At 43.7% G+C, this 22821-nt stretch overlaps 1 protein-coding gene across 3 annotated transcripts in view; it reads right to left on the bottom strand.

Annotated features, from left to right (window-relative positions):
* PAWR (pro-apoptotic WT1 regulator) overlaps positions 1-22821 on the bottom strand; it is a 117775-nt gene that overhangs the window by 33106 nt on the left and 61848 nt on the right. The gene's annotated exons all lie outside the window — the stretch shown is intronic.

Raw genomic sequence — 22821 nt, 5'->3', positions numbered from 1 at the left:
AGTAGCTGTACAGTGGGAACATAGCCACACAAGCTTTCCTTCAGTTACCACATGCACTCAAAAGACTTGGGCACCCATGACCCTAGTTCACCTGTTGTCCTTCCTTGGACCATTTTTGGTACGTATCAAGAACAGTATACAGAATCACCCCACAAAACAGGTTGCTTTGTAGATTGACCCACTTGTTTAGCCATCACAATTTGGCCCTTGTCAGTGCCCATTTTTCCTGTTTCGAACACCCTAACTTCAAGAACGGTTGTTCACATGCTTCTCTATATATCCCACCACTTGATGGCTATAGAGAGAAACAAAGAAAAAACTGAGGCCTCTACTGCATTACCACCGGTTTTAATTGAAGTGTATAAAGAAAGAAGGTGCGCACCTTCTGGTGTTGTGAAGAAGTCACAACCACTTGTTAGGCTCATCAGTTTGGGCTACTCAGTCCGCAATGGGGTGTCCTTGTTGCCTTGCTACCACATCCTTTTTCCAGAAAATACACCATACGGTGTCCAGAATACACAGAGGTTAATAAGAAAGACAAAAATAAAGGACTTCTCCTGCTTGCAGCATTAGACATATAGGCGGTACACAACATGGTTGAATGGTTCACCTTTATTTGATTAATAATAACAATGCGTTTTGATGGAATGCTTCCTCCTTCATCAGGTTAATATTCAACCATCGTGGGTACCACCTGTATATATGTTTAGCAAACTGATGTCCTTCATTCCTTTCTTTCCTATTAACCATTTGATGGGTGCCATTCTAATGAGATAATGTTATTCACTTTTTAGGCTCCATTCACACGTCCGCAACGTGTTTTGCGGATCCACGGAGCCGTGGAGCCGCAAAACACGGAAAGCAGCAATGTGCGTTCTGCATTTTGCGGACCACACATTGCCGGCACTAATAGAATATGCCTGTTCTTGTCTGCAATTGCGGACAAGAATAGGACATGTTCTATTTTTTTGCAGAACGGAAGTGCGGACCTGGAAATGCAGATCTGCAATTCCGTGTCCGGGCAGTACATCCTGCTGCCCCATAGGAATGAATGGGTCCGCAATTCCGTTCCGCAAAACGCGGAACGAAATTGCGGATGTGTGAATGGAGCCTTAACGTTATGGCTGATCAGTGTATACAGATACAGTACTGATGAGCTAGTCAATATAGCGAGCAGGACCTCAAGGCATGCAGTTTGGAAGTCATACCCCCTTACACTTTGTAACTTAGGTGTTTGATAAAAATACTGCAGACCATTCTTTTTTCATTTGGGCATACGTTAAAGGGATCCTGTCACCTCTTTGTACCCTATAGAGATGCGGACATGTACTGCTAGATCGCCACTAGCATGTCCGCAATATACCTGTCCCATAGCTCTGTGTGTTTTTATTGAGTGTAAAAAATGATTTTATATATATATGTAAATCAGCCTGGTGGGGAGCCCAAGGGGCTGTACTAACCGTTCTGGAGCCCAGCCACGCCCCCTTGTGGAGGAGCCCAGCACCGCCTGTAACCAGGAATCTCCTCCTTGCTCACAAAGTCAGATTGCAGTAATCTCGTGGTGCGCGAGCTCGCACATGCGCAGTTCCTTCCCTGAGGCTGATACCAGCACAGGGAAGGAACACTATGCCGGCACTGCGCATCACGAGATTACGGCAATCTGACTTTGTGAGCAATGAGGAGATTCATGGATACAGGCGGTGCTGGGCTCCTCCACAAGGGGGCGTGGCTGGGCTCTAGAACGGTTAGTACAGCCCCTTGGGCTCCTTACCAGGCTCATTTACATATATATGAAATAATTTTTTACACTCAATAAAAACACACAGAGCTATGGGACAGGTATATTGCGGATATGCTAGTGGCGATCTAGCCATGCATGTCCGCATCTCTATAGGGTAATAAGAGGTGACAGAATCCCTTTAAGTAAATATTATCAATTAATCCTTTATAAAACATCCATTTGCAATACATTAATAGTATACTTAAAAAAAAAAAAAAAAAAAAAAATACATATTATATATATAGCAGCAACCATGGGAACACAGAAGTGTTACGGAAAGTTAAAAACAGAGTGAGCTCCAGACCATGAGGGACTAGTATATCCACAAATTAGCAGCATCAGACAGGTGGGGCTAATATAGCAAAGTGCACACAAAACGCAATGCACCGCACGGCACAGATCCGTGCAGGGCAGTGTAATCCTTGCGCACCCCTACAGTGTGATGCTGCTATAGGGAAATGAAATCCATAAAGTCACATATGTGTTACTGACCCAGTCTGGAGCAGCCGCCCGACGATCATTTCGCTTCACGCTCCCTCTAGAGGAAGCGTGAAGCGAACTGGGTTAGTAACACATATGTGACTTTATGGATTTCATTTCCCTATAGCAGCATCACACTGTAGGGGTGCGCAAGGATTACACTGCCCTGCACGGATCTGTGCCGTGCGGTGCATTGCGTTTTGTGTGCACTTTGCTATATTAGCCCCACCTGTCTGATGCTGCTAATTTGTGGATATACTAGTCACTCTGTTTTTAACTTTCTGTATCACTTCTGTGTTCCCATGGTTGCTGCTATATATATATATATATATATATATATATATTTTTTTTTTTTAAGTATACTATTAATGTATTGCAAATGGATGTTTAATAAAGGATTAATTGATAATATTTACTTGTGTGGTAGCTTTTTGAGCATTATAGGTGATATAACTCCACGCAAGATATTTATGGTATTTATTTTTTGGTGTTTTAAGAATCGCTTTAAGGCTACTTTCACATTAGTATTTCTTGCAGCTCCGTCATGGATCTGCAAAAACACTTCCGTTACAATAATACAACCGCATGCATCCGTCATGAACTGATCCAGTTGTATTAGGTCTTATATAGCCATGACAGATCAGTCTTGTGGGGGACGGATCCGTTTTCTATTGTGTCAGAGAAAACAGATTCGTCCCAATTGACTTAAATTGTGTGCCAGGACGGATCCGTCTTGCGCCGCACCACATCACGGACAGAAAAACGCTACATGCAGCATTTTCGTGTCCGCCTGCAGAGCGGAATGGTGACTGAACAGAGGCAAACTGATGCATTCTGAGCGGATCCTTTTCTATTCAGAATGCATTAGAGCAAAACTGATGCGTTTTGGGCCGCTTGTGAAAGCCTTGAACAGATCTCACAAACGGAAAGCCAAAACGCGAGTGTGAAAGTCGCCTAGGTTTTGGCAACCCATAGTATATTTACAGTGTGGGCTTTGGCTGGCTACATTAGTGATCAGGCAGCCAACTAAAGACTGCACCATAAAAATACTATGGCGCAGGCTTTAGAGACCTGAACCACCCACTGTAAGTATATGGCTGGTGGTACTTAAAGGGGACCACCCTCTGTAAATATAGAGCAGGCAATGAGTAGTACTACATATAAGGTGGAGGAACACGGGGCAGTAGGAAAGTACTACTCATGTATTACTGTAGTTAATAGTCTAAAGTCATGTTGACAAATTCCCTTTAACCAGTTTTTTAAAATGTGTTTATAAAATATGAAATGTCGGGTCCTCCGCTGTCAAAGAATGAGAGAGACCTGAGAGACAAAAGAGCACCATTCACCAGTTCTGTCTGGTCTATCCTCCCCTAGACAGCGCTTCCTGGTTATAGGATTGCCAAAATTACACTTCTAGGAGGGTGATTCTGGGTCAAACTAAAGCAATGGTCACCTTTACTGGGTAGACTCCCCCCATTACAGTGTAAAATATGAATAAGCCTAATAAAAAGCCCCCCATTGTCTTTTCTGAAGGACTAAAAACAAGCACAGCACATACAAAACACCCCACCCCAAAAAAACATTCCCATTGTAAATCACCGTCTTCCTTCTGGACAAGACCAGATTACCAGAAAGGGGACAGTAATATATCAAAATGTATGGTAGGCAATGACATGCACAAATAAAAAGTCTATTGAGGGTAATATCATATTACTAGAAAAATATTACCTAAAATGTAAAAAAAACATGTTTATCAATTCATATGCTAAAAAAGTTTAAACAAAAAGCATAAATGATGTGTACTGTATAAAAGGAATAAAAAAAGAAACCTGAACTATTCATAAACAAATGATATTGCTAGCCCAACAAATAAATCTAATCTTGAAGATCGATTTTTCTTATTACATATTAGCAACCTATATGTGAATATTCAATGTATTTTTTTCAAGTCAATCCATGTATTCGACTTGCTGTCCTGGCCGGTTCTTTACTATTTTTTGATCTTTCACAGAGATAAGTGGAGGGCAGGCCGTATATGTGCGGTGTGCTCTCCTTCACTTTGGGGGCTCTAGATCGGATCTCAGATGTGGGAGCAGCACCTGACATTGCTGGCATGTCCTAGCAATATGCCATCAATGTCCCAGATGGGCCGACCCCTTTAACTTTTTCCGTTGCCCCATTCACTTCGTCCAGTGAGAGCATCACACGTTATGCTAATCAGTGCAATGTTTCTGTGGTCATCTTTATCTGGCCCTATAGAGAACAATAGAGATGTCATATGGCTATCCCAATTATACACCTTGCATTAAAATGAGGATTACCTTGCAGATATCAAATTTGGTCACACCCCTTTCACACGGGCGAGATTTCAGCGCGGGTGCAATGCGTGAGGTGTACGCATTGCACCCGTACTGAATCCGGACCCACTCATTTCTATGGGGCTGTGCACACAAGCGCTGATTTTCACGCATCACTGGTTTGTTGCGTGAAAATCGCAGCATGCTCTATATTTTCCTTTTTTCACGCAACGCAGGCCCCATAGAAGTGAATGTATCTGCGTGAAAATCGCAAGCATCCGCAAGCAAGTGCAGTGCAGTGCCTAGTACGGTTGCTAGGAGACAATCAGGATGGGGAGCCGATCATTATTATTTTCCCTTATAACCTGGTTATAAGGGAAAATAATAGCATTCTTAATACAGAATGCATAGTAAAATAGCGCTGGAGGGGTTAAATTTTTTTTAAATAATAATAATATAACTCACCTTAATCCACTTGTTCGCGCAGCCCAGCTTCTCTTCTGTCTTCTTCTTTGAGGAATAGGACCTTTGGTGACATCACTGCGCTCATCACATGTTCCGTCACATGATCCATCACCATGGTAAACGAGCATGTGATGGACCATGTGATGAGCGCAGTGACGTCATCAAAGGTCCTATTCCTCAAAGAAGAAGACAGAAGAGAAGCTGGCTGACCGAACAAGTGGATTAAGGTGAGTTAAATTATTTTTATATTTTTTTAACCCCTCCAGCCCTATTGTACTATGCATTCTGTATTAAGAATGCTATTATTTTCCCTTATAACCATGTTATAAGGGAAAATAATAAAATCTACACAACACCTAACACAAACCCGAACTTCTGTGAAGAAGTCCGGGTTCGGGTCTGGGTACCAAACATGCCGATTTTTCTCACGCGCGTGCAAAACGCATTACAATGTTTTGCACCCGCGTGTAAAAACGCAAACATGGAATGCAATCGCAGTGAAAACTGACTTGTTTTAGTGTCAAAATCGTACCATTTTCCCTGAACGCATCCAGCCCGAATCCGCAACGCCCATGTGAAAGGGGCCTTATAGGAGCATCCACATAGAAAATACTAGGGCATTGAAAATAGGCGGACATGTCCCATTTCTCTTGGCTTCGCAGTATAGACTAGGATAGTATGAGAAGCAAAACTGCAATATGGAAGACATGGGAACATGAAGAACTATAAAAGTGCTTAATCAGCATTACAGGCCTTTGTGGACCGTTTACCCGCACTATGCATGGCCACTGGCATGTTCTCCAGCTTGTTGGTTTATTAATGACATATGGTCTCATAAGACAAGAGGCCCAGAAAATGCTTTTTTGCTTTATTTTGCCACAGTAGAAATCTGTGTAAAGCAATTTGGACGCCTCTTCACATGAGCCTGTAATTTTACATATCATGTGAATAATCTGGACTAGGACACCACATCCTGTCTGCATAGCAGCACTGTGGGTAATCCCGTCATTTGTTATTCAGATACTTTCTGGATCAGACGACCAAACTGCTTTTCTGACTTAAAGCATAGCTGTACTAAGTCACTTACAACCCACATGAAATGATTTGGGAGATTCATCTTCCATAGAACACATGAGGCGGCACTCACTGGTCCTATTTCAATGGCTCTGAGGAAGCGTGACAGCACGTGAAATGGCCGCAGGCCACAGATTTTTTTTTTTGTCCTCTCTTGTTGATCTGTAATTTGGCATGGGTTAAATACAGCTGTTAAAATGGGAACGGTGAGTGCCGCTTTATGTATTCTATGGAAGATGAATGCATGCAACTGATTTTCGAGACAGGCACCATGGAAAGGCTGTGTGACTGTCCAGGCAATTGTGGATTGCTATTAGGGTAAAAGGGGTTGTGTCACGTCAGCATATGGCATTTATAATGTAGAGAAAGTTAATACAAGCCACTTACTAATGTATTGTGATTGTCCATATTGCCTCATTTGCTGGCTGGATTCATTTTTCCATTATATTATAAAATATACACTGTTTGTATCCAGGGGTTACGACCACCCTACAATCCAGCAGCGGTGGTCGTGCTTGCACACTATAGGAAAAAGCACTGGCCTAAGGCACACTCCCCACAGTCCCGGCCACTAGAGGCAAGTTCTTTTTCTTAAAACAGGCATAGAAAATTGCCTAAATTTCAGCTAGCAAGGAAGCTGTCTTACATTTAGACTGGTAGTGGATGCACCAAAGTTATGTAGAGGCCTGCGCCTCTACATAACTTCAGAGGATCCACCGCCAGCGCAGGTGATGAAACCGGCGTCTAAAATGCCGGTCTTAATAAATGACCCTCATAATTTACAAGTACAGATAAACGAAAGAATGGTGAAAAGGTTTGTCTTTGCTGCAAAAATATTATCCAAATTAGGTAATGTGCAGCGTTTTGGTGTCTGCCTGACGATGCAGAGCCAAATGGATCCATCCTGACTTACAACGTAATGGTGATGGACCATGTGATGGGCTCAGTGACGTCACCACAGGTCCTTTGACAGGTCCTGAAGAAAGAACAGGAGACCGGCAGCTACTCGGTCAATTGGAGGAGGTGAGTTAATTATTTATTTTTTAACCCTCAATTGACCTTCTACTAAGCATTCTGTATTAAAGAATGCTATTATTTTTCCTTATAACCATGTTATAAGGGAAAATAGTAAAGATCGGGTACCCATCCCGATAGTCTCCTAGCAACCATGCGTGAAAATTGCACTGCATCTGCACTTGCTTGTGGATACTTGCGATTTTCACGCAGCCCCATTCACTTCTATGGGGCCTGCGTTGCGTGAAAAACGCACAATATAGAGCATGCTGCGATTTTCACCCAACGCACAAGTGATTTGTGAAAATCACCGCTCATGTGCACAGCCCCATAGAAATGTATGGGTCCGGATTCAGTGCGGGTGCAATGCGTTCACCTCACACATTGCACCCGCGCTGAATTCTCGCTCGTGTGAAAGGGGCCTAAGTTTAGCAATTTCAGATTAGGAGGAGTTAATTTTTAACACTCAATTGACCTTCTACTAAGCATTCTGTATTAAAAAACCATGTATTAAAAAACTATGTTATAAGGGAAAATAATAAACTTTACAGAATACTGAACCCAAACCCGAACTTCAGTGAAGAAGTCCGGGTTCGGGTCTAGGTACCAAACATTTTCTCACGCGCGTGCAAAACAAATTACAAACCTTTGCACTCGCGGGGGAAAATCACGCATGTTCCCGCAACGCACCCGCATCTTTTCCCCGCACGTCACCCGCAAAGCCCGTGTGAAATGAGCCTAAGGGTCCATTCATACATCCGTATGAATGGTCCGGATTCATTCGGCAATTATGCGGAACTGATGCAGACCTTTAATATTTTCGATGGGGCCGGAACGGATGCGGATAGCACACTATGTGCTGTCTGCATCTGCATTTCCGGATCCACAATTCTGTTCCCGAAAAAGTTCCTAAAAAGGCATTTTCTATTATAGTGCCAGCGATGTGCTGTCCACGAAATGCGTAACGCACATTGCCAGTGTCCGCAATTTGCGGACCGCAAAACACCTACGGACATGTGAATGGACCCTTATGCTTATGCTAAGGAAATGTATCAATAGTCAATCTGTGAGGACATATGTGGCAAGATGGTCTGTGGTTCATCCATGAAGATGTCTGTGAAAGATCCTTGTTCGGTCAGTGTTACAATTTGTTGCCCTCCATTTGTCACCTGTATTCCACGTACATTTGTTTCCAGAGCATCTTCTAGCAATGTCCTGTGAAAATTACTGACAGAATACGGATTTCCATGGACCCATGAACTTCAACGTGCTCATTTGGTCAACATCATGGGCGACAGTAGTGCATGGTTTTTCCATGGACCCTTGGTCAATAGAAAATCACTGATGTGTAAGTAAACACATTAAAATCAATGGGTACATGTGCTCTCCATGGAGAACACGGACAGCACACGTCTGTGATTCACTAACATGTGAAGGAGGTCTTATATGGCCACTGTACTTTTAACAAACTTATCATAAGGGCCCTTGCACACAACCATATACCCTCCGAGATATACGGTCCGTGAGCGGGCCATAGCACAACGTCATTGTAATCTATGATGCTGTGCGCTACCGTGTGCACGATCAATGCTGCTCCAGGACATATGGCCCACTCACGGACCGTATGTCTCGGAGGGCATACAGCTGTGTGCGAGGGCAAGTCAACAGTACAGGTGAATATAAGAAACTTAGTAATAAAAGTTAACACCCAGTCTTCAATTTAGTTATACATTTCCTGGAGGGATAACAGAGGAACAGCTCCAGAATTGTTATTTGAAGGGGAAACAAGCATTTACTAAAACAGACAAGCCTCCAATAACAGATGGGTGTTTCTGGATGTGAGCTTATACGTTGGCTGCTGTCAGATGGTAGAAATAGGCAGGGAACAGTGGAGACAGTGTTCTCCGCAATAATACAGCAGACTCTACCGCACTGAAGTGAGCTACTGCGCTATTATCCTGTTTGGTATAATAATAATAGTTTTTTATATATAGATAAGTTGACAAAGGCACGGGGTTATAAAGCTCAATTATACATCATTCATTGCTAGATTAGCTATAACCCTAAATGCCATTTGATAAGCATTGGGCCCTTTGTTAAATGCTGACATATCTGCCTTGTTACCTAACGGAATTCCTTTCAACTCTAACTGTATAGAACCCTTTCCTAAATAGATGGCTAAATCGCATTTCCTACACACATTAAGTATCTGTCAGCATGTTCAACCCTAATAAACCTGGCATACTGTCTGGTAGGGTTGAATATGCCGAGTGCAACTATCAGAGGTGCCATGTTAGGTAAAAAGCGTACTTTTATTTTTATTCTAATGCAGTGCTTAGAGCACTGAGGCGTTGGCCTAGTCCCTTGAGCACTATATAGATATCCTCAGTGCTGGGATGCCCAGTCCTGAAATCTCGTGCATGTGCCGGCAAGTGTGCAGTCTGTGCATGCGCAGTTCACACCTCATAGCAGGGAGCGCTGTCACCGCTCTGGCACATGGAGGTCTGACCTGCACCTGAGCCAACTGTACTCTTGTCGGTACACGTGCAAGATTTCAAGACTAGGCATTTGAACAGTGACAATGTCGGGCCCTGTCACTCAGTACAGGAGAGGGAGTGGTAACAGGGGAGAGGGGAGGTGAAGCGGAGCTCCGAGGGGCTAGGCAAGCCCCTTGGTGCTCCAAGCTACTAAGTAACACAAAAGTACATATTTTTTTATATTGACACCACCGATTCCTGCAACATGTTGCACTTAGCATGATCAACCATACCAGGCAGTACACCTGGTTTACTAGGGTTGATCATGCTGACAGATGATCTTTAATAAAGTCCTTGAAAATATTCCACAGCACTTTTTGGGAAATGTCATAGAAGTAAAAAACTTAAGTATTATAAAACACATGAACAAACAATGAACCCAAAAGGTAGGTTCCTGGACAATAAAAGCTTACAATGTAAATAGCTCAGCGGACCTGTTGACAGGCTAGCTTTAACTTCTTCTCAACTGCCACACATGTACGGCAGAAGTCAGGTCTTTGAGGATGGCACTGATGGGCGGGCATTTTACAGGCTAAAGCCTGCCCATTAGTGTCGGTGACATCACAGGGCTCACTGCTAGACGAAGCCTCCGCCTAGCTTTACCCATAGACAGCCGGTACATCACTGGATCTCCAGAAAAAGCACTTGCCCTGAGCAATTCAGTGCATAAAATGCTCTGCTGCTCATGTCAGAGGGGCTGCCTGGGTGAAAATGGGGATATGTCCAGGTTCGGCTCTGAACCCGGACAACCCCTTTAAATGCATAAAATACAAGTTTTACAGAATCTATTCCAAGAAAACTATAAACATATATATTTATATTCAAATCACCCCCCTTCTCCATATTAATAATTAACAATAAAAAAATAAAGATAATTAGCACATTCATGTCCCAAAGCGCCCATGCTGTTAAAATATAAAAATATTTAGCCCGTACGGTGAACGTTATAACGAAGAAGAAAAAAAGTCAATTCACCGTTTTTCATACACACTCCAAAATTATATCAACAAAACTACAGATCACACCGCAAAAAATAAGTCCTCATACAGCTCTGTATATATAAATATAAGAAACAGATGGGGGTCAGAATGCGACGAAGGGAAGCAAAGTTTTTTCCAAAGTAAAAAAACAAATGCCATAAAAAATCCCCATAAGGCCTCATGCCGTTCCGTGCACTGAGGACCGCAATTGCAAAATGCTCGGGCAACATCCGTGCAGCGGGCCGGACCCATTCAACTTGAATAGGTCCGTGGTCTGTCCGGACCAGAAAAAAATATGACATGTCATATTTATTTGCGTGTGCGGAACAACGGAAAGAAACACCACGGAAGCACTCCGTAGTGCTTCCGGTGTTCCGCTCTGTGACTCCGTCACGCATCTCTGGAATTGCAGACCCATTCAAGTGAATGGGTCTGCATCCATGATGTGTGGTGCACACAGCCAGCAGTTGTGGATTGCCGACCCGCCATTTGCCGGCCGCCCAACGGCCGTGTGCATGAGGCCTAAAACTGTGGCGGAATTGCTCTTTTTTCCAATTCCATCCCATTTGAATACTTCTTGCTCTATCATATGCAATATGAAATGGAGCCATTAGAAAGTACTACACGTAACACAACCCTTCATACGGCTAGGGTCAGGAAGGGATTAATTAATGGTCACAAGAAATCAAATAACAGAATGGTTGCTGATGTGAGGAATGACTCCTTCTACAGAACAGTCATTCAGCAGAAATGCAGCAAAGAAGCTGTGGTTACATGTAAACATATGGCAGATGAGACTTAGCCAAGTTTACAGTGCAATTCCCTATGATCTGTAGTGCGGGTGACATAACGGCTAATATGCTGATTAATGGAGGCTCCAGCACTGAATGTACACAGGGAAGGGGACGAATGTAGACAGTTTGCCTGGAAATGGTTTAGTTTCTCTGCATTCCTGGCACCGGTAATGAAGCAGAAGGGAGGCAGGCAGCACTTAAGACTACTGTTTACTAACTAGGGAGAGTGTGCTACATCAGATCTCCACATTCCTTACATTCCATTCACTCACAATCAAAAACACATCTCACATTCCCAATTGGACTCAATAGGCAATCTTGTCAACATATACACACTCAAAACTAAACCTCACAAGAAGGAGACTTAAAGGGGGCATAACAACAGGATATACCACATGGCTTTGGTCCCAGAGGTGAGGCTTGCAGGTATACAGTGCCTTGCAAAAGTATTCACCCCCTTTTTTCATGTTTTGGTGCCTCACAACCTGGAATTAACATGGATTGTTTGAGGATTTGCATCATTTAATTTACATAACATGCCCACAACTGTGAATTATTAGGACAAAATAACAGAAAAAGTCAATGTGCATAACTATTCACCAACCCCCCCCCCCCCCCTTACACACACACACACACACACACTTACACACACACACACACCTTCCTTTTCGGCAATCACAGCTCCAAGTCGCTTTGGATAAGTCTCTATGAGCTTGTCACATCCACCTCTGGGGTTTTTGCCCATTCCTCCTTGCAATACTGATTCTGCTCCTTCCAATTAGATGGGTTGAGCTTGTGAACAGCAATCTTTAAGTCTGACCACAGATTTTCTATTGGATTGAGATCTGGGCTTTGACTAGGCCATTCCAACACATTTACATGTTTCCCCTTAAACCACTCAAGTGTTGCTTTAGCAGTGTGTTTGGGGTCACTGTCCTGCTGGAAGGTGAACCTCCGTCCTAGTCTCAAATCAGGCACAGAGAGAGATTTTGCTCAAGAATATCCCTGTATTTAGCACCATCCATCTTTCCCTCAACTCTGACCAGTTTCCCAGTCCCATCCCCACAGCATGATGCTGCCACCACCAGGTTTCACTGTGGGGATGGTGTTCTTTGGGTGATGTGATGTGTTGGGTGTGCATCCAGACATAGCGTTTTGTTTGAGTGTCGAAAAGTCCAATTTTAGTCTCATCAGACCAGAGCACCTTCCTCCATACATTTTGGGAGTCTCCCACATGCCTTTCCACGTGCCTTTTTTGTTTTTAGCTGAAAGTAATGGCTTTCTTCTGGTCACTCTGCTATAAAGCCCAACTCTATGGAGCGTACGGTTTATTGTCGTCCTATGTACAGATACTCCAGTCTCTGCTGTGGAAGTCTGCAGTTCCTCCAAGGTTACCTTAGGTCTCTGTGCTGCCTCTCTGAATAATGCCCTCCTTGCCCAGTCCGTGAGTTTTGGTGGGAGGTCGTCTCTTGGCAGGTTTGCTGTTGTGGCATGTTCTTTCCATTTGGTTTTGATAGATTTGATGTGCTCCTGGGGATCATCAAAGATTTGGATATTTTTTTATAACCTAACCCCGACTTGTACTTCTCAACAACATTGTCCCTGACTTGTTTGGAGAGTTCCTTCGTCTTCATGGCAGTGTTTGGTTAGTGATGCCTCTTGTTAGGTGTTGCAGCCTCTGGGGCCTTTCAAAAATGGTGTGTATATGTAATGACAGATCATGTGACCCTTAGATTGAACACAGGTGGACATCATTTCACTAATTATGTGACTTCTGAAGGTAATTGGTTGCACCAGAGCTTTTATGGGCTTCTATACAAAGGGGTGAATACATACGCACATGCCAATTTTCTGTTTTCTATTTCTAAACAATAGTTTTACTTATATATTTTTCTTATTTCACTTCACCAACCTAGACTATTGTGTTCTGATCCATCACATAAAATTCAAAACATTGAACTTAAGGCTGTAATGTAACAAAACACGAAAAAAGTCAAGGGGGGTGAATACTTTTGCAAGGCTCTGTATCTCCAGAACAGGGATCCCCTGGACCAGGCGCGTACACAGATCTCATATGGTCCCATAGCAAAAACTTAAACTGGGCCCCCCTGCCTCCCCCATCAATCACCACCAGACAACGCAATTCCCCAGATTTTTAAAAAAAAAAAATAATGAAAAAGATGCCCTTGGACCACTTTATCCAACAGCTATGTAAAAAAAAGTTAAACAGGTACTTCAAAAATATGGCACTCACTCTGAACACCCTATTTCTCAATATCTTTATACCAGCCAACCGGCATAAAAACTGTGAAATCTCTCCATACAGCTCTAAATCTCTGCTTCTCTTCAGATTATATACATATATATATATATATATATATATATATATATATATATATATATTATTTCAATAAAAATGGCAGCACTGGCTCAAAGAACAAGGTTTGGGTGCACGTCCCAAGGGGAATAGGCTCCTTACCCCAATGAACAAATCCAGAAAAACGAGCGGCACTCCAATGGATAAAAGTAAGTGAACCTTTTATTCACCCAGGTGGTGCAACGTTTCGACTCTAAACATGAGCCTTCTTCAAGCTTAAAGAAGGCTCATGTTTAGAGCCGAAACGTTGCACCACCTGGGTGAATAAAAGGTTCACTTACTTTTATCCATTGGAGTGCCGCTCGTTTTTCTGGATATCTATATATATATATATATATATATATATATATATTTATGTGTATATAGAAGGACGTATATATGTGTATGTGTATGTATGTTCCGCGATCACTCAAAAACGCAAGCATCGATTTCAACGAAACTTGGTATACACATCCCTTGCTACCTTGAAATAAATCTTGTGGGGGGGGGGGGAGGGGGGGTCACAGCTCTCTAGGACGTACTGTTCCTGAAATATTCCCCAAAAATGACCTGCATTAGCCAATACAAGCCTGCAAGTCTTTCTCTTCATATCCCAACTGCCATACACACGGTCACATGTCCCTTATCAGCCAATAGAAACTCGCAGGCCCTTAGTCTCCACATACACACAGTTTTACTCCAGGTTTCCATAACAACCTAGCCATTTTTCTTCACTGCTGTAGGTCAGCTTTAGGCTAAAGCTGCATGACACATAGGGCGCAACTACACTGCTACAAGTGTCGTGCGACAATTTTTATAATGATAGTCTATGGTGTTGCACTGCGACGCAACAGTCGCAGAAAAATCAATCTTGGATGGATTTTTTGCAACTGTCGTGTCGCAGTATGACACATGTCGCAGTGCGACACCATAGCTTATCATTATAAAAATTGTTAAGACAGTATGTTGCCCAACACATGTCGTCGCGTAGCCCTAGCATTAAAGGGGAAGGGCGCTGTGGAGGTCACTGTAAAAGAGGTGTTCACTGTGGATGTTACTGTTAAGGGGGCAGGCCACTGTGGAGGTCACTGTTAGGCCTCTTTCACACTTGCGTTGTCCGGATCCGGTGTGTACTCTACTTGCCGGAATTACACGCCGGATCTGGAAAAACGCAAGTGTACTGAAAGCATTTGAAGACGGATCCGTCTTCAAAATGCGTTCAGTGTTACTATGGCATCCAGGACGCTATTAAAGTCCTGGTTGCCATAGTAGGAGCGGGGAGCGGGGGAGCGGTATACTTACCATCCGTGCGGCTCCCAGGCCGATCCAGAGTGACGTCAGAGCGCCCCATGCGCATGGATGATGTGCCATGCGATCACGTCATCCATGCGCTTGGGGCGCCCTGACATCACTCTGGAGCGCCCTGGGAGCCGCACGGACGGTAAGTATACTGCTCCCCCGCTCCCCACTACACTTTACCATGGCTGCCAGGACTTTAGCGTCTTGGCAGCCATGGTAACCATTCAGAAAAAGCTAAACATCGGATCCGTCAATGCGCCGAAACGACGTTTAGCTTAAGGCCGGATCCGGATCAATGCCTTTCAATGGGCATTAATTCCGGATCCGGCCTTGCGGCAGGTCTTCAGGATTTTTGGCCGGAGCAAAAAGTGCAGCATGCTGCTGTATTTTCTCCGGCCAAAAAACGTTCCGTTCCGGAACTGAAGACATCCTGATGCATCCTGTACGGATTTCACTCCATTCAGAATGCATGGGGATAATCCTGATCAGGATTCTTCCGGCATAGAGCCCCGACGACGGAACTCTATGCCGGAAGAAAAGAACGCAAGTGGGAAAGAGCCCTTAAAGGGGCGGACACTGTGAATGTCACTGTTAAGGGGGCAGGGGCCAATATTAAAGGGGAAACTGCTGTGGAGGTCACTGTTAAGGCAGCAGAGTACTGTGAGGTCACTGTTAAGGGGGCAGGCCCCTGAGGAGGTCACTGTCAAGTGAGTGGGGTGCTGTGAAACTCACTGTTAAAGAGGCTGCTGTGTAGGTCAAAGTTAAGGGGATGGGCTGCCGTGGAGGTCCCATTTTAAAGTGGCTGGGCACTGTGGGGGGGGGGTCAGTGTTAAGGGGTGGGGTACTGTTGAGTTCACTGTTAAAGGGGTGGGATGCTGTAGAGGTCACTGTTATGGGGAATACTGTCGATATCTTTTAACGACACACACAAACATTAAATAAAATATACCCGGGTCCTTCTGCTAGTATATTACAAAAAATTGTGCCTGCAGCCAGCACTAGGGGAGGCTCAGAACATAGGAATTTATAAAGTTACGACTGACTGCAATGGAAGCTGTAATAATCATTTTGCACTACGCGCCCACCAGTGGCAGCTGAATCAAGCTGCAGTGTTTTCATGTCAGGAAGGAAAGAAGGATTTCAGCGTTGGGCCCCCTCCCTGTCGTGTGGTCTGCCTCCATTGAAGGTATGCCACTGCATTGGACTCTGTGAATGAAAAGATGGCCTGCAGGGGCAGCTCCCTCCGTTCACTTTTCTGGGAGTTCTGAAAACAGCCAAGTGCTCTTGCTCAGATGTACCAGCATGGCTACAGTGGATCCCAGAGGATCCCAGTTCTGGAGATATGTACAGGTCCCAGGAGGTGAGACCTGCATCTTAGACATCTATGGCATATTCTGGGGGACCAGCATTTATCAGAAACTTATGGCATATCCTGGCGATATGACATTAATTACTAAAATAGCAAAAGACGGTGGCTCAGTGGTTAGAACTGGGATACCAGGTTTAAAACCGGACATCTGAATGGAGTCTGTATGTTCTCCCCGTGTCTGTGTGGGTTTCCTCCTGGTACCTTCCACACTCCAAAGACATACTGATAGGGAAATTAGATTGTGAGCTCTTTTGGAGGCAGCGAGTGATGATAAAATATGGTAAATAATAAAAACCCTCTAACCCCTTAATAACCAGCCAGTTTTTCCCCCCATTTTTTCATAGTTGCCTTCCAAGAAGTATAACTTTTTTATTTTCCTGTCTATGTGGCAGTATGACAGCTTGTCTTTTGTAGTTGACAAGCTGTAGTTTTTAAAGGGGTATTCCCATCAGCAGTTTTCATACTTTCCTGCGGCGAGCGCGACATTCACTTCATGGATTCGGCTGGGCTTGATCGACGCCTTCTCCCGGCCGGGCCGCGCTTGCGCAGAAGACTGAAGATTTTCTCCCAGCCGGGCATGGTCCTGAACGTGCACAAAAATGATCACTGTTAAATCATTAACAGATTTAACAGTGAACATTGTGATGGGAATACACCTTTAATGGCGCCATTTTGGGGTACACATAACATACTAATTAACTGTTATTAACTCTTTCTGGGAAGGAGATTTGGGGGGGGGGGGGGGCCAGCAATCCTGCCACTGGGTTTTTATGTTATAAATTTTGTGGCGTTCATTTTTCAGCTTAAATAACATAACTTTATTCTCAGGATGAGTATGATTACAGGGATAACAAATACATTAATTATTTTAAATTTTTTTTTTTTTTTAAAGATTTACTACGTTTGGGCAAGAAAATCTTTTGTGCTTCGCCGCATTCCAAGACACACAACTTAATTTTTAATTTTTCTACAGAGCTGTGTGAGGGCTTGATTTTTGCGGGACAACTTAACGTTTTTACTGGTATCATTCTGGGGTAAATAACACTTTTTGATTGCTATTTAAGCAAAAAGCAGCAATTCTGGCATATTATATATATATTTTTTTCACAGCATTCACTGTATTTTGCAGACATGGCGATACCAAACAAGGGGGAGATTTTAATTTGCAATTTTCTTTTAACTTTTTCTAACCATTTAATATTCCCACAAGGGAACTATAACAGGCAAAAATATGCTTATGCATAAGAGGCACAATAGTGACTATGAAGTACACATTTTAATTGTTTTATACCATTGATTATCATATTTTTCTGGTGTATATATTGATTATACGTTCAGGATTTAATACCAATCGTGGATATTTGATATAGTGGACTCCCGTCTCTCCCAGTCATAGAGTCACACCTATAATAGGTGCCACTCACACTGAGGCGGACGGGAAAACATTATCATCGTCTTGAGCGATACTGATTTTGATATATAGGTTGGCTGGTCAACAGGATTGCAGCTCTCCTACCTTAATGTAACATTGGGACGCTTTTTTGAGGTTGTGGGTTCCTGACCCTCTTATCTACAGAAATATTATACCAACCACCACTGGATTGGACAGGAGAACGCACCACCATTTGTTTTTAATTTTTAATATTCTTTATTCTATTCATGTTGGGATGTTTTTATATGATTGATTATATATAGTTGGGTGCAATAAATAGCTATTCTTGGTACAGTTCCCGATGATTGAGTGCCTGTTTAATCAATATACGTTTGATATCTTATCACGAACAAAGGGGCGTTCAAAAAACGGTGCACCTATATCCAGAGACTACGGTAAATGGGTGAGCCAATATTCATTTATATATCCAGTTTTTAACAGCTGTTTAGACAGCAGTGCACCTGTCTAACGGCTATGAAAAGCAGGTACACAATGGGGGAAAAAACTGAATAAAATACTCAGCTCATCGCAGGCATGCGGGGACCATGTGACGTGATGATGCTGGGAGAAAGTGTTTCCAGTGGTGAGGTTTTTTTTCATTGATTTATTGTCTGCCCTACTGGGGAAGGGCATTATATATATATATATTGGGCCATTTGGCCATTTTCTAATACTGGGGGTGCACTATGGGGGGGCCATTTTTTATATGGAGCTATGGAGGCCATAATATGTCCGGAGTCACAATGGGGGGGGGGGGGGGGCATTTTATAAACCGAGGGCACTGCAAGGGTTGGAGTTAAAAAAAAATTAAAAAAATTTAAAAAAATCATCCGTTTTTGAAGTTCATTTCTAAAAGGCTGTTAAACAGTTGCAAAATGGACATTGAAAATAGATGAACAAAAAATGGATGCTGTATAGCAAGGTATTTTAGATGTTCCTTCACCTTTAATTCCTTGTAATACAGTTAGTGGTGCCTGATACCTGGCTGTGTTCCTGGAGTATGAAGTAACTACATACGTACTGCACACTGACTAGGTGGGCTTAGGAGACTATAAAAGATATTGAGCTAGGTTACAAAGAGCTCAGCTCCATCAGAGACATGATCAGGGTCCTTTCATTTTGTAGACCTGTACCCAGGAGAGATGCGAGTCTGTTTAGTGTATGGCCCCATCTGTATGAGGTACCAGTATGTGTGTGCAATGTAGTGGTCATTGAGTGCTGCTGGAAACTATACTCATATTTGCACTTATAGATGGTGCTTAGAGTTACCTTCAACATGCATTTCATTATACAGTACTTGGCGTTAAATGATAAGAATGATTTAGCAGTATTTGTATAGTTTTGTTTTTGTACTCTAACAGCTCACAGAATATAGGAATAAACTCACAGTAGGGAACATAAACAACAAATCACTGAAAAAAAACTTTTACTGGATACAATTAAAATGAAAATATATAAATCCCCAAAACTGACACATATATATACACAATACATGTACATAAAAAATAAATATCCTGAGCCCACACAATGGATTGAAGCTCCGGCACAATTAACAAGAGGTTAGCACAGGCAATGGGATAATGATCAACTGCATATGGTATATAGCGTTCTATTGCAGAAGACCACGGTTTTAGCCAAGACTCACGGTTAGTTGATATCAGTCACTGGGTGCCAGGCAGTCCTCAGGGGTAGCCAAGCAAGTGTATGATAAGTTGAACGCCTCCCTAAGTATTTCAACAGGATATCCTCTTTGAAAAAGACTATCTTGCATATCTCCTGCTTGAGTCCGAAATGATTCGTTGGACGAGCAATTTCTTCGAGTTCTCAAATATTGTCCCTTGGGGATGCCCCTCTTGAGGCCCAGGTGCTGATTATTTTACCAGAAGTGGGGCTGGGTGACGTCAGATGCCAACAACACCCAGAGCCTTTAAAGAGGCACCGTTCCTGATGGAGGTGCGCTCTTTTTATCCTGGTGCCTATATAGATTGTGTATCTACCAACAGACCTTATGATTTAGAGACTTGCAGCATCTGTTCATCTTATACTTGTTGCAAGTTTCTTTCCCCTGATGAACCACGTGGATATCACCACCTGGAGAAACGCGTCAGGGACATTCAGGGTTTGTCAGGGTTTAGCCACCGATAAGTGGGATCTCCCCTGTCGGGGCGGGTGCTCCGCTTTCAGGCAGGGATACCTGTAGGGTCACCCTAGGGATGTTATATCTTCCCTACCCCATTTATTGGCTGCTACCCCTGAGGACTGCCTGGCCCCCAGTGACTGATATCAACTAACCGTGAGTCTTGGATAAAACCGTGGTCTTCTGCAATAGAACGCTATATACCATATGCAGTTTATCATTATCCCATTGCCTGTGCTAACCTCTTGTTAATTGTGCCGAAGCTTCAATCCATTGTGTGGGCTCAGGATATTTATTTTTAATGTTGATGGATTGTGTATACATGTGTGTCAGTTTTGGGGATTTATATGTTTTCATTTTAATTGTATCCAGTATTAGTAAAAGTTACATTTTAGGGGTTTCTTTTCAGTGATTCGTTGTTTTTGTACTCTGTTTTATTTTGAGTTGTCTTATGTAGTGATGGTGACGTAGCCGGTGTAAGGGCATTTTACGTGTATGCGCCAGCGTCACGTTGAGCCTTGAGAAAATGCGAAATTGCTGTTGCCTTTTGCTGTGCTGCACCCGCATCCACTGTGTTTTAATGGATCAATAAAAGCTGCAGAAAGAATATTGGTGAGTGGCGCTGTTTCTTTTATCTACATGTTGATTATACAGTACTGGCAGATAGTCTGGCAGATCATCACTTACGAGCGTTCCTAATAATGCTGGTTAGCGGTGATCTGGCAGTATAATTCTGCTGACGATTAGAGCAGGGGTGGCCAACCTTAGAGACACAAAGAGCCAGGAAAAAAACGTATGACTGCCAGGAGCCACAAGCTATACATTTACACAAATATGCGTGCACACGACAGAATTACTGCAAATGAGTTTTCAAACATTTAAAAGTGTATTTAAACCACCTTTCCTACCTGACAACTTTAGTGAGACTTCTGGCAATCTTTGTTTTTCACAATGTGTTTCAAATCTGGCTTGTATTCAGTCGTTGCTACTCGAGGCAATTCTTTAAGGGTACTTTCACACTAGCGTTAAAGTTTTTCGGTACTGAGTTCCGTCACAGGGGCTCAATACCGGGGAAAAAAAAACGCTTCAGTTTTGTCCCTATTTATTGTCAATGAGGACAAAACTGAACAGAACGGAATGCATTCCATTCCATTTGGTTGCGTTCTCATACCGGAGAGCAAACCGCAATAAGGTTTTCCTTCCGTCCTGGAATGCGGAGCAAGACGGATCCGTCATGAACCCCAATGCAAGTCAAGGGGGACGTTTTCTTTGGCACAACGCTAGTGTGAAAGTATCCCAACATATGTGTCAGTAAGAATCATCAGTAAGTCAGTAAGTAATCATCTCAAATTGAGTTGTTGCTTTATTTGTCACCAGCGGGGGTTTCAAACTAATTATGGGAGAATTGTAAACTACTTTGGGGGTCACTTACTATTAATGTGAGGCACATGGGGTCCAGTCTAAAAGCATGTGCCCAGCCTGACATTAAAAATAAATGACCCCCATCATGTTTAAAACATGGCAGTGGCAAGATTGGGGTTAATGAGTCACATTAACCCCAATCTTACTGGCTGCCTGATACATATGTTGAGGCAGGCTCCTCTTGCACTGTGTGGGGGTGGGGTACCTGCTATGCTGGCTGCTCAGTGCACTAATGCACACTGACTCCGGGGCTGAGGACAGGACACTCAGGAGGAGGTTGCTGCTGTTCGCCGAGCTCACTAGCCCAGATGGCGCAGCAGTTTATTCCCTCCCCTGTCCCTCCTCCTGCTTTAGGCTACTTTCACACTAGCGTTCGATCGGATCCGTTCTGAACGGATCCGATCATATTAATGCAGACGGAGGCTCCGTTCAGTACGGATCCGTCTGCATTAATAACTTAGAAAAAATTCTAAGTGTGAAAGTAGCCTGAGCGGATCCGTTCAGACATTTAATGTAAAGTCAATGGGGGACGGATCCGCTTGAAGATTGAGCCATATGGTGACATCTTCAAGCGGATCCGTTCCCATTGACTTACATTGTAAGTCTGAACGGATCCGCTCGCCTCCGCAAGCAGCGTTCAGCTGTCCGCCAGTCCGTGCGAAGGCGAGCGGAGCGGAGGCTGATCGCAGCCAGACTGATGCAGTCTGAGCGGATCCGCTCCATTCAGACTGCATCAGGGCTGGACGGAGGCGTTCGGGTCCGCTCGTGAGCTCCTTCAAACGGAGCTCACGAACGGACCTATGAACGCTAGTGTGAAAGTAGCCTTAATTAGCTGCCCATTCATTGGTGCGGGCAGCTTCAGAGCCCACTCTTTTCATTGTGCTCAGCGGCGACCGTGTCATCGGAGGGAGCGACTCCCTCCCTCTCCACTGTCTGGCCGGAGAGAACATAGCGCGCGCCGAGTGCGGCACACGCCATGTTCTCTTATAAGAGGAGATACTAGGCTGCGCAGTAGCGCAGCCTAGATAGTAAGAGCTGGCCGGACCGCTCCCCTGCGAGCTGCGAATGAAGGAGCAAGGGTTGGCCACCCCCGACCTAGAGCCTTGACCCATGTGTGTTTGACTTGCACTGTATAAACCAGCACAAACCCGTAGAAAATGTACAAGCCGTATTATACAGCTATCATTTCTGGCCAATTATCGGGAATACAATTGTCCTGTATAATCGAGTAGCTAATGAACAAGCTTGGATGAAAGATGCCCAATTATCAGCAGCACATCTCTCTGTGTAATCCGGGATGTGCTGCCAATAACGAATAGAACGGAGTGAGGGCAGAACAACTGTGGTAGCAATCGTTCCAGCCACATGCAGTATCCGTCAGCCGC

This window comes from Bufo gargarizans, chromosome 2 (genome assembly GCF_014858855.1).
Source record: "Bufo gargarizans isolate SCDJY-AF-19 chromosome 2, ASM1485885v1, whole genome shotgun sequence".
Taxonomy (NCBI): Eukaryota; Metazoa; Chordata; class Amphibia; order Anura; family Bufonidae; genus Bufo; species Bufo gargarizans.
The sequence above is the reverse complement of the archived record's forward strand: the minus strand, read 5'-3'. Positions and strand labels throughout refer to the sequence as shown.